At 39.4% G+C, this 13,709-nt stretch overlaps 1 protein-coding gene across 2 annotated transcripts in view; it reads right to left on the minus strand.

The window, feature by feature from the left end:
- The window catches only part of LOC116061819 (radixin), a 43,331-nt gene that overhangs the window by 13,454 nt on the left and 16,168 nt on the right, over positions 1-13,709 (minus strand). The gene's annotated exons all lie outside the window — the stretch shown is intronic.

A 13,709-nucleotide genomic window follows, 5' to 3' on the forward strand; every position in this document is an offset into this window, starting at 1 on the left:
TTAGAAATGTGTCAAAGTAAAAGTAGAGAAGATACAAAGCGCAAATTGACAAAATGTCCAAAGGAAATGACATGAAAGTGCTTACAGTTTTTTTGGATTGCTTACACACTAAAATTAAAAGTAGTACACTATTAACAAAACCTTACACTCAAGAAGCAAAACATCAGCCCATATTTGCACAACTATAAGCACATTGTCAACCTCACACTTGTTGCAAAACTCTACACACAGTGATTTGCAAAACACTAAACACACTTAACATACATTACACACAAAAATCTATCATGAAGTCACTTCCTTGCAATACCAAAGCACTGACCGTCAAATTACCGCACCATCCAACCAATTGGTTCAACACAGTCATCAGGTGTGCAAACACTTGTTTGCTTAATTGTAGACACACCAATCAGGTGTATAAGCACTATAAAAAGCAGCAGGTGAGTTCATCGGTCTTCAAGCACAATGGAAAGAGTCAGAGAAAGAGTAAGACGAGGAGGAGAACGAGGAGAACGAGGAGAACGAGGAGGAGGACAAGGAGGAGGAGGAAGGGGAGGAAGAGGAATCAACAGAGGAGGAATCAACAGAGGAAGAGGAAGAGATGGAGGCCATGCTGGAGGTAGAGGTAGAGGTAGAGGTAGAGGAAGAGGAAGAGAAAGAGGAAGAGGAAGAGGAAGACAAGAAGGTGCTCAAAGAGGACCGAATCTGACAAATGAGATCCGCGCAACACTGGTTGACCACGTTATCAACCACGGCCTGACGCTGAGGGAGGCTGGACTGCGAGTACAGCCAAATCTAAGCCGATACACAGTGGCAAGTGTGATGAGAACATTTCGACTGGAAAATAGGTATTGTAAAAATATCATCATATCAAAAACATCTGCACGGTTTCAGTAACTGCTTATAGTACTGTATTCTATGCACTATCAGCATGTCTGTTACCTTTTCCTGTGAAATTACTGTACTATTGTATACTGTTTTTTTTTTTCTTCCACCATACTCTCCATTCCTCAACCCTATAGAGAGTTTTTCTCGGCATGGCGGTGGAAGGTATATGATCTCCGTCTCCAGGCTGAGGTACCCCTCATCCAAGCCATGGAGGAGGCCTGTGACCAGATGGAGGTAGCAGCAATGCAAGGATGGATTCGTCATTCAAAACGTTTCTTTCCAAGGTGTCTTGCTAATGACAACTAGGGATGAGCGAGTACAGCATTATCTGTATCTGTTAACCATATGAATTATCTGTATCTGTATCTGTACTCGGACTGGGCGTGGCCTAACCCGGAAGTGGGCGGGATTTAACCCGGAAGTGGGTCGGGTTGTCTTGAAATGGGCGGGGCTTTAACCGGTATATTATTTTAAGCATGCAATTGATATGGGCTGATCAGAAATTGTTATATTTATTGCTGATTAGAAAACTATTTACATGACAGCATCAGCATTGAGCTTCAGATCAATGGTTTTGATCACGATAACAAACAAACTATATACAGAACAAGAACAATGAATAAAACACATGCGGTTGCAAATATGAAGTAAAATGTAATGAACAAGAGTTTTCATACTCAACATAACTTTCCTTTTTTAACTTTTAATTTTTTTATGATCAGTGTGATCATAAAATCACACTTTTTTTAATTTTTTTTGGTTCTTTTTTATTTTTTTTTATTTCCACACCAGGTATGTGTGTGTGTGAGTGTGTGTGAGTGAGTAAGAGAGAGACAGAGAGAGAGAGAGAGAGAGAGAGGAGGGCGGGGGGGACTGTGTTCTACGGATCAAATAGTCCAACACTGTTTTTCAGATCTGTTTAGAGCCAGCTGACGGTTTAAAAAAGAAAAAAAATCTCCGACAGGCAGAGACGCAACGCGAGTCGCATTCTACCAAGCACCACGTCTGAACAAACCCCACGTTTACCAGAACTCTACTGGTTAATAAGTAAGTACTACAAACCGAAGTAAAAAACAAACCTGAAGCTGAAAAAACCCTAAACGTTAACGGAAAAGACCCGCGAACCTGAGTGACTGAGGGAGAGACACAGAGAGAGAGAGCTGTTCTGTGTGAGTGAGCAGAGCGGGACACAGCAACACAATAAATCTGTATGTGTGTAGGGGAGGGGCGCTGTGAAGACTAGCCTATCACAGAACGCAGACACAGTCAACTACCCAATGAGGATTTTTATTCAATCCGAGCACAGATATTGACTCGTATTACTCGTATAATACTCGTACTCGGCAAAAGTGCTTTATCCGTACCGGATACTCGGCTGAAACGAGTATCCGGTACGGATAAAGCACTTTTGCCTAATGACAACATTGCCTGCGATGTTGATGAAATTCTCTGGCCAGATCCAGCTAGACGAAGAGACAATGTCTAGTTCTTTTTTTTTTTTTTTTTTTTTTTTACAGTAAACTTACAGTACAATACGTAAAGTGACATTTTGTTACAGTATTATGAATCTCCATGTCAACATTTTGGGCGTGTTGAGAAATAAATGAGTTTCTTCAGTCTGCAACATTGGTCTTGTGTAGTGTTTGGTGAATTTACATTATATTTGTACTTTGTTGATGGTAGCCTACTCTAATCATAGGGAAGTAGAAGTGCTAAAAGTGTTTTAGGTTTATCACAGCAGAGTGTAACTCGTGCAAACAGAGTATAGTAATGTGAAACGTGTGTGTTTCATATGGTAACAAAGTGTGGTTTTTAAACAGAAGTGTATAGTTTTTACAAGAGTGTTTAATTATGCAAAGGATCTGTAGTGTTTTGCTAATTGAGTGTGTGGTTGTGCTAATTGTGTGTAGTGTTTTGAAAACACGGGCACTGTTTTGAAAATCGTGCTTAAGCAATCCAAAAAAACTGTAAGACTTTAAGTGTGAAAGGGCAAAACAAAGAATGAAATAGTGTGAAACAAATTAGGAAAGTGTGATGTAAAAGTCTATGATAAAATGTAAAAGTTTAGCGAATAAGGAACAAACTCGGAATAAAGTAAAGCCTATGAACTACTGTTGACTGTTTGCCAGCTGTGTGTGTGTCCTATCAGACTTCTATAAATACCCCCCCCCCCCCCCACACACACACACACACACTAACCATACCACACTAACCATACCCCACACACACACACACACACACACACACACACACACACACACACACACACACACACACACACAATCCATATAAGGCACCAGCTGTTTACGCCACTCTCCTCCTTGTGCCAGGAAGCTGCTTTCACTTCACTTAATGAGGGAAAATTATTAGGAAAACTTCACTTAGCAGTTGCAGCAGCCTAGCCTCAACAACACATGAATTATAATTAAGTTCCCACTCGTGAATTTTTCATATAAGAATAAACATTTGTATAATAAATGTATCTCGGAGATGAGGGAAAAGAAATCCAACTGGTTCTTCAGAGTGCAGGCTATCTGTACTTAAGCATTAAAGAGTGAACGTTTGCACCTGAACAACCACAACCATTTGGAGAATGGGTCATTTCCTCTTTGGCAAGCCAATAAATGATGGACAAATGCATATGATCACATAACTGGATGAAAGGATGAATCAACAAGTGCTACAATATAGTGAATATCAAAGCAAATATCACATCAATCCACCCCATCTGCTCCTAATCCAGAAACTTTCAATTTAGGATACATGTGTAATTTTCATGTCTTATTTCAAAAATAATTCCAAGGTTTTCACTTTTTCAATCTCTTCTTTGAAATCGTTTTTTTTAAATAAGACATTGGGCTCCTACATTAAATCATTTTACTATTTTTCTCATTAGGTTGAAGTGACATCCTCTCTATAGTTTTCTTTCATACATATTCTACATACAATGCAATGGTGCAGGCTCAACCATCTGCAGCTGAACGCAACAAAGACCAAGGAGTTGATGGTGGATTTCAGGAGATCTAAGCCACACATGCTACCAGTCTCCATTGAAGGGGTAAATGTGGAGGTGGTCAGCACATATAAGTACCTGGGGGTACACATGGACAATAAACTGGACTGGTCAGCCAACACAAATGCGCTGTATTGGAAAGGGCAGAGTCGGCTTTACTTCCTGAGGAGGCTGCAGTCATTCAATGTCTGCAGTAAGCTCCTCTGGATGTTTTACCAGTCAGTCATTGCCAGTGTCCTGTTTTATGCTGTGGTGTGCTGGGGAGGCTGCATTAAGAAGAGAGACGCTGGGCGACTGAACAGGCTGGTAAGGAAAGCTGGCTATGTTGTTGGCATTAAGCTGGAGTCAATTGCAGAGAAACGGACCATGAGTAGGATGCTGGCGATCATGGACAATGACCGCCACCGACTATACAGCACGTTCATTTAAAGAGGAGCATGTTCAGTGGCAGACTTCTGTCACTGTCATGCTCAACAGACAGGTTGAGGAGGTCCTTTGTCCCCAGGGCCATCCAACTCTTCAATACCACACAAAGGGGGAGGGGAGAAATGGACTTTTCAGCATAAGCCTGTCTCTCTCAGCCCCTACCATTATATCACTTTGTCTGCTGTACACCTGACTGTCTTATAGGCAATATTAGCCCTCCTACACAATCTGGACTGTGGTCATAACATCTACATCTTATAACTTATTCCCTGTTATATATTGTTCTTAAAGTATATTATTTATTTTCTTGTTTGTCAAGCAATTCTATTATGTTTACATTCTTGTCTTTTCATAGTCATAGTTAATATTTAATAATAAGCTATGGCACTGTTCAATCCCTGCACTGTTCACTTTTGCACTACCACCATTGCACACACTCTACCATAGCACCTTATCATGGTCATTGCATCACATGGTCAGTCCATACCAGACCTTTGTAATCACTTCACAAACTGTTAACTATTTAAATTTCTGTGAGTGATTTTTATGTATGTGAGATATATGTGTGTTTGTTGTGTTATGGTTGTCTAAGCTACTGGATGCCTAAAATTTCCCTCGGGATGAATAAAGTATCTATTTATGTATGTATGTATGTATGTATGTATGTATGTATGTATCTATCTATCTATAGTATGTATATTTTTGATAATGTGAATAATGTTTTTAGTTTTTTTGCTTTTTGTTTTACTATTTCTGTCCTTTGATTTTAATCAGTGCAAAAAAAACTCAAATATAGGCGCATCATTTTTAATTATTCATGATGATAAAGAAATATGAAATAAATAAATCTTTTATTGCCACTGGGGAGGCAGCAGTGAGGTGCAGTGCGGCTCAGCTGCAAAAAAAAAGAAAAGACAACAGTCGCAGGAAGATAGCTGGTATAGAAAGGGATTCTGGGAGTTATGCAGTCAGGTGTGACTTTCAGAGCCAAAATATGAAAATGTATTCAGGGCTGCTGCCTCATCAACATCCGTGTTAGTTTGTACATTTGTGTGTGTGTGTGTGTGTGTGTGTGTATATCCCTATCCCTTTGGAGTTGTTATACATTATACTGTGCTGTTGTATTCTATGCTGCAGTAAGCAAACCCAGCTGCAGCGAACCAACTGACACTGTCCTTAAATAACCGTAGAGAGTTAGATAAAAACTTGTAACCTGCCTTTGGGATAAAACTGCCGCATCAGTAGGGTGTGTGTGTGTGTTTGACAGAAAGAGAGAGAGAGAGAGAGAGAGAGAGAGAGAGAGAGAGAGAGAGAGAGAGAGAGAGAGAGAGAGAGAGAGATAACGCCTGAGGTGAATGGAGTGCATCAATCATAAGAATCCAGCAGTCAGGAAATACAAGACTCACAGACAGCTCAACTGACCTGAAACACACACACACACACACACACACACACACACACACACACACACACACAATCTTGCAAAGATATAACCAGATATTTGGCAGTATTTGGCTTGACAAATGACTTCACGATTACTCTCATCAAAATTGTATCTAGTTAACAAATTGATTAATCGAGTGTTGGTGTCCATTTGTTCATGTGCGTGCGCGACTGTTCTTGTAATTATGAAAATCAAATGTCCAATGATGGTGAAAGATTTGGTTGTAAGTGTGTGTTCTGCATTTGTTAGGCTCCAGATGAAGAAGAAATAGTGACAGTGGATGTTGGGAAAGCAACCATATGGTGGTGGTGGGTGTGTGTGTGTGTGTGTGTGTGTGTGTGTGTGTGTCACAGTGAGATAGACATCTGTGTGTGTGTTTGTGTGTGTGTGTGTGTGTGTGTGTGTGTGTGTGTGTGTGTGTGTGTATAGGAGTGCAGCCATATAGTGGCTTTACATACATGCACAATATACACACACACAAGATGATAGTTGTCAGTGTACATATCATTGCATGTCATGTGTCTCTGTGTTCTGGCTGATAAAGTTTCCAAAGCGACGCCCTTGTGGCTGATTTTAATGTCATTTTCTAAAAAGGGATTTTAACACTTGACAGGGTGACTAAGAGAGGACTGACCCCTCTAGAGGTGAGATACAAGCTGAACAGAGAGACAACCGAACAATAAACAGAACAAAACCTTAAATTAAATTAAATTAGGCTACTTAAGGCTACAAGTACCTTTACCAATTCATCTGATAATTGTTTTTGATCAATTGATTCATTTTTTTAGTCCATAAAATATCATAACATTTTGATTTCCCAGAGATTAAAGGTGGAGTCTGTGATTCTAATCCAATACACTTAAATTTAGCGATTACAATATCACAGTTCACTAGCTGTCCGTTCTGTATGTACGCTGAAAAATAATCCGGTGTTCATACACATCCCTGGCTCTGTAAATGGGAAACAAACAAAGATGCTCAAACCGTGCAAAGGACAGGAGAAATGCCGTTGATGTATAAAGAGAAAGGCAGTAGGAAGCGAGAGGGACGGTAAATCTGGCACATGCTAATGTTCTGAAGGAGCACCAATTGGGGGGGCATATTTGGTTGGCTGTTAAGTTCAAATATCCACAATCTTTCACCAGACACCTTTAATGCGATGTCTCGAAATGTCTTCTTTTGTCCGACCAATAGTCCAAAATATATATTACATTTACAGTGAAAAACAGCTAATCCACGCAGCCTAGAGAAGGCTGAGAAATGTGTACAAAGGGACATACAAGACTAAGGTTTTTTAAGTTAAGTTGCCACTACAAAAAAATGGCATCTTGGATTTTAATATTTCACTCTCTAGAAGCATAGTGTCAAGGATACAGAACAATCTCTGTAGATTATGTTCACAGTAACCTAGATATACTTTACACATACTGCATATAATAAATACCTACTAAAACGTAGTTCCTTTTTTATTTAGGATGGCCTCAGCAAAAAACACAATGGATGAGGGTGAAAGGAAAAATACGATTGTGGAAACACTGCAGTTCTGCAGAGAGGTGGATAACATCCATTTCCTTTGTGCAATGCAGTAAAAAAAGGCCCCCTATTATAAATGTCACTATTGTCTGTGAGGGGAATTGTTTCAAGTGTAAATGTATTTGTTCCTTTGTCTGTGCCTGCAAAAATTTGGACATGAGCGTTTTTAATTTGCAAGTGTATGTGTGTGTGTGTGTGTGTGTGTGTGTGTGTGTGTGTGTGTGTGTGTGTGTGTGTGTGTGTGTGTGTGTGTGTGCGTGATTGGTTGCTGGAGCAGAAAGACAGATACAGAAGAGAGCAAGAAGTTGCTAGCTGATAGCTACAAAACGTTAGCAGATAAAGCAGCAGGCGGTCTCAGCCTGTCCGCTGACCACAATCCTTTCTGTTACTGTTGCTGACTGCTACAGTTAAACTCTTTTTGGTCATGTGTCAGAGACATTAAATATCTTTTTGTATAGCACATACAAAAAGCACATAGAAGAACTGCTACTATTGCTTGCAGTACTGCACAGGTAATAAACTAGCTATATAAGTAATGATCACTACTGCCTTTACTTATGCTCCGAGTACTACTTTCATCAGTGCTTTTACCATTTGTGCAGCTACTACTGCTATAAATAGTGCCAAGAAAAAATGTTTAAACTCAGGCAACTAGCAGAAACAAATCAGCCACTTCTCCACAGAGGTGGTATACTGTACGGAGCCTGGCAAAGCGTTCAATCTGGATACTGTAGAAAGCCTCTGCATGCTGTGAATTCTAAAATATTTAACATACATGGCTGGACAAAATAGTTTGAGCGGCTGGTCAAAGTTTAAGTTAAAAGGTTTCCAAATAGTTTTCCACTTCAGCTCATGTTTATAGAGCAGGAACAGAAGCACTGTTGGTTTGTTTTAAACTAAACACAGTTAAGCAAATCTTGTGAATCGGCAGCAGAGGGATAACCTCAGTAGAACTGTTTAGAGGGTGGTTCCATGTTTTAAACACTCAGGAAGCTCTGGCAAATATTTGGATGACATTGTTGAAATCAGTATACAACAAATCCAACGACTACTACTACTACTCCTACTGCACAGCATGTTACCCCAATGCTAAGAACCTGTTGTTAATCTTTGAAAAAGAAATGTTAACCGTGTAAGAGGTGCTCTTTTATTGTAATGTTTATCAAAGCCCAACCCATAATTGGGCCTGGCAGGTTAATCAGCCGATATTAGCTTATCATTGATATATTGGTATCACACTCAGTAGCTAAGAAGTAGCTACAGTTCTTTAAGGAGCCTTATCAAAATGTTTAGTATGTGTTAATGACGAGTTAAGACGAGTATTGTTGAGTAGTGAGAGTAACCAACCAATATGTTATTTTTTTTTTTTAAATCCCATATACTATATTGGCCTCAACAATCCAGTATTGGTCGGCTATAATGTTTATCTGTGGTGCCTACTTCTGCTTTTGCCCTGCTCTGATTTAGGGCTGTCGTAAGGTCAAAACAAACAATGCAAAATAAAAGATGGTGCAGGATATTTTCCTCGCTAACACTGATAGCCAGAACTCTCTTACATGGCTTGTTGTAAATCATGTTTTTTTTGGGTGCAATTTTACACTTTCTTGACATGGTTGTTTTTCCTTATTATCAGGAGAAAGGTTAGAAGATTACCCTCCTTCCTCTGAGTTTATATTTCAAACATTTTTCTGGTAACGACCTCCTATTAGTGAAACTTAGAAAGAACAACGAGAACAGGCTTTAATGAGCCACACAGCTATAATATAATGTGCAGCTTCCATAATCAATAGAGAGTAGATGTTGCCGAATATTATTTTAATAAAGAGAATAAGATTTATTTGGATTGTAGTTCTTATAATTACAATGTTATGTACACATGTTAGCTGTGCAACTTGTGTTTTTTGTACAGAGAATCTGGCCAAATCTTTGCTCATGAGGCTCTGGGGAAAACAGAGTGTGCATATCAGTCTCATTTTAGCTGGCTGTGTTTACTAGCATCCTCCATGACTCCATGTTATTCAAAACAAGTAGTGACAGCTAAATAGTAGGCTAGTGTGTACAGGCAGAGGCCGCCCACGCAATACAGCCCACCTGTTGACTGTGTTTGTGTGTGAGAGAGAGACTCAGACAGCCATAATTAAAAGCTGTTGGTAGCTAAGCTGATTTATGGAGGATTTAAAGGCAACCAGGGCCATGCTGCCTTCTTCACCTTTTCTATCCTCTGTTTTCCCATCGCCATCCACTCTTTCCACTCATCTACTTAACATTTCCTCTCTGCCACTCTTTTTTATCGCCTCAATTACTCTTTCTCGTCACCTCTCTTTTTTTCCACTCAGATGTTTCCTCTTCAAAAAAACCTTTTTCTCTATATGACTCTTCTTTCCCTCTCCAAAACCACTTTACCACTCCTCTACCCCTCCCTTCTATTCTAATGTCTTTAGGTCATGGCACATGCAGTAACGTTAGCATTTATCAGTCATGCTTTAAGCTTGTTCATAACGGCTGTATTTTCAAAATCAAGGAGAGGTATAGAAATTAAGTGTAGGGATCGGTGGGCTGATTTGGATTGGAGTGGGATGAGTTAGCATGGCAGATACAGCTTTGCCTTTGGCTGTTAAGAAAAAAATTACATCTCCAAGCAAGAATGAAGAATGATGAGCAGCGCAAACGTAGTACCAATAATGCCTGTCCTTAAAGGAGTTGCCTTTCCTTTTTTGTCTCCAATCATCCATCAATCACAGGGGCGCCACCACTAACAATTATTTCCATTATTGATTTATCTGTTAATTTTTCTTAAAATAATTGATTAATTGTTGAGTCTCTAAAGTAGCAAGGTCCCGTAGTTCAAGGTAGTGTTCTCAAATTGTTAGTTTAAACCAAAAGATGCACACTGCATGGCCAAAAGCATGTGGACACTCAAAACATCACACCCAAATGGAATATTTGGACATCTCATTTCAAAACTATAAGCACTAATCTGCTGCTATAGCAGACTCCACTCTTCTGGTTTCAGACTTTCCACCAGATTTTAGCCACCAAAATAGGAAAACCATTTCTTTATGAACCTCTTTTTTCAGGGGCATTGCCATGTTTAGGTAAAGAATTGTCTACAATATCGTTATATGTTTTTCCTGAATTAGAACAAATCGGTTAGGGCTGTCCACTTACTCTTAACCATATAGTGTATTTCTGTAACTCACTATACTATAAATCATGCTGAGTGTAGCTGTAGAAGTTAATGTTTAAGTTTTATCCTGATGCTTTAGCGATACAGCCTTTTTAGTACATTCCAATAAAGCAGTGACTGAATTTAGTAGAGGTTAGGGAGAGGAGGTGGGAAGAGTGGTGAACTTCACACCCTCCCTCTAATTAGATTTAGTGACTTGGATAATTCCCATTATATAAATGAAAATGGCCCTCTGAAATATTTAAAGTCTCCCTCCCCCCTCCACCACCCAGCCAGCCCCCAGGGATACAATCACCAGAAGGGGCAACATGTGCAAAACGCAGCATTAAATCAATAATGTACAATGTCCCACCGCAACTCACAACCTGGATTAACAGGCCTGATGTACACACGCACACACGCACACAAACACAAACACACACACACACACACACACACACACACACACACACACACACACACACACACACACACACACAAAACACATTGCAAATTGCAATTGCAAAGGGGTCAGTCTGCTTCCAACTAAAGCCCCTTTCGGACATACACTCCAACTTAACGCGTCGGTCTCACATCTGAACACGCACCCTGGTCAGATGAGGTCGATATAGTAACATTTCCGCATCATTTTTAATACAGCACAAGTCTGAACTCAATGCTGTCAGATTAATGTAAAGGCTGCAGCAGCACAAAGTGAAACATGCAGAGACAGAGAGAGGGAAAGAGAGATTAAATGCATGTCTTGTACTGCGTTCTAAGATCGTTGTTTATAAATGTATTATTTCAAAATAAATTCAAAATTGTCTAATGCACAAAATCACTTTAATAAACTATGAAACACTGTGAAAGACACCATCTTAAGGCATTGAGAATATTGATCTTCTCATATCAGATAAATCTATAAAAAACATCTATCCATCTTAGTGCTTAGTTAAAAAAAACCTCTTATAATAATAATTTGACCAACAGTCTCTCTCTATGTATTTCCAATATTCATGTGTGGCTGAATTAATTAATATTCGAAAAATGTCTTACATACAGCATGTGAGCAGAATTAAACAAGGGTTGCATTTTGGCGTTGTATCATTCAGTGCTCGTGCACTGTCGGCTATTATAACAAGCAGCAGACTTCATTACCAAATAACACTGAAAACGGCTGTGAAAATGTATCACATGTATCACCAGACCTTTGCGACCGTATCCCCTTTTGACTTTCTGGCCTTCCTTAACATGCAGTATTCGTAATGTATTGGAAAAACATCAGGACAATTAGTCAAACACTGTCAAAGGAACAAAGCCATACTCAATTTTAAGGCTGGGCAATATATCAATATTATATTGATATCGTGATATAAGACTAGATATGGTCTTAGATTTTGGATATCGTAATATCGTGATATGACATAAGTGTTGTCTTTTTCTGGTTTTAAAGGCTGTGTTACAGTAAAGTGATGTACTTTTCTGAACTTACCAGACTGTTCTAGCTGTTCTATTATTTGCCTTTTCCCCACTTAGACATTATGTCCACATTACTGATGATTATTTATCGAAAATCTAAGTGTGAAGATATTTTGTTAAAGCACCAATTGTCAGCCCTAGAATATCGCCACAATATCGATATTGAGGTATTTGGTCAAGAATATTGTGATATCTGATTTTCTCCCTATCGCCCAGCCCTACTAAATTTCTTCTTTTTTTATATAGATATATTTCTGCAATTGTCATTGATCTTCTAGGGTTGGGCCGATGGCTGACAGTCATTGTCCGCTGAGCCAAACGTGTGATTTGGACCTCACTATGACCTTTGACCTCTCTGTTGAGAACACAGTTTTCTACTACTATTTAGCTAAACTGCAGGAAAACAGGAGGATAAAAACAAAGAGAAAAAATAGTTGTGTAAAGTTGTACAGTAAATGTATGTTCCTGATTTGGGGCTTATATTTACACCTTGAAACTCAGAACACATTGGTCGAGTGATTCCAAATTATACAATCCAACTGATACATTAGTAAGACCTTTGACTTTAGGACTCTGAGTTAAAAGTTTGAATGAGGATCCAACAAAATCAAATCACTTACTCTTTACTCAAGAGGGAAGAAGGTGAGAGTTCTCTTGTTTCTCATCAAAGCTGGTTGATAAAAGTTAAGAAAGAACAAATATTGAACAAATTCCGTTTGGCCACCTCTCTGGCATAACCCTGTATGCCCAAATGCATAATATTAGCAATATATATATAGCACGGTGTAAAGATAAGATTGTTTCATGGCATTTCCTCTTCTTAATTTGATGAAATCACCTCCTGTTTGTCCAACATTCCCTTTCTGGTTAGCCTGCTGACACAGAGCCCCCTTTGTACAAACCGCCCTTGAACAACAAGAAAGACCTGAATACCAGGGGACACCCATGTTATGTTAGGGGTACACACAAACACCATTAAAACACAGCCTTGAGGAAGGTTATGGTTTAGACCAAATTCACTTTTTAATGGCATGCCTGAGGCTAACTAGCTTATAGCCTGTCTCGCCTTTTAGGGAGACAACAAACTGTTTCTAAGGGGCTCAATAGAACAGAGACTCTTTATGGTGGGTGGTTTACTTGCCTCACCTGCAAAATCGCTATATTTTGTTCTTTTGTTGTTCTTCATTAGCTACAAGCTAATGGAGCAAAGCTAGCTTACTTGCTCAAAGCCTGCAGGGGCCACTCAGCTTTAGTTTTTAATCCAATGGGACATTTAAGCGTCTTCATGGCAAAAACAAGCAGAGAATTCACAGATGAAGCAGTGAAAGGGCTGATGTGTTTACTGTCCAACTGCCTGGATGTATGTCAAAGCATAGCCTAATGTAACCGGAGTGGGAGTTCCCCTCGAGGGCGGCTTGGGTGTCGTTTTTCTGGACTGGATATGAACAAAGTGCCCGTCACTCAGTCCTCTCCCAAATCCTTTTATCCCTTTGTGTGCCCTTTTTCTACCCTATGGTGTGTTTCAATAATCGGAGCTTTACTCCATCGTTCCAACTTTCTCTTTCTGCTTATTCTTGTACATTTTCCCTCCATCCGTCTTTCTACATGGCTCCGTCTCTTATCTCCCACCACGTTGTTTCTCCAACTGTTCCTGTCTGATTCAATATAGTGACTTCTTTGGATTAATGTTTCTCAGAGTGTTACACCAGTTTAAATGATTTTCATGTTTTTACTTTGTTGATAATATGCTCCCTTATGGGCAA

This window comes from Sander lucioperca, chromosome 8, assembly GCF_008315115.2.
Source record: "Sander lucioperca isolate FBNREF2018 chromosome 8, SLUC_FBN_1.2, whole genome shotgun sequence".
Classification (NCBI taxonomy): domain Eukaryota; kingdom Metazoa; phylum Chordata; class Actinopteri; order Perciformes; family Percidae; genus Sander; species Sander lucioperca.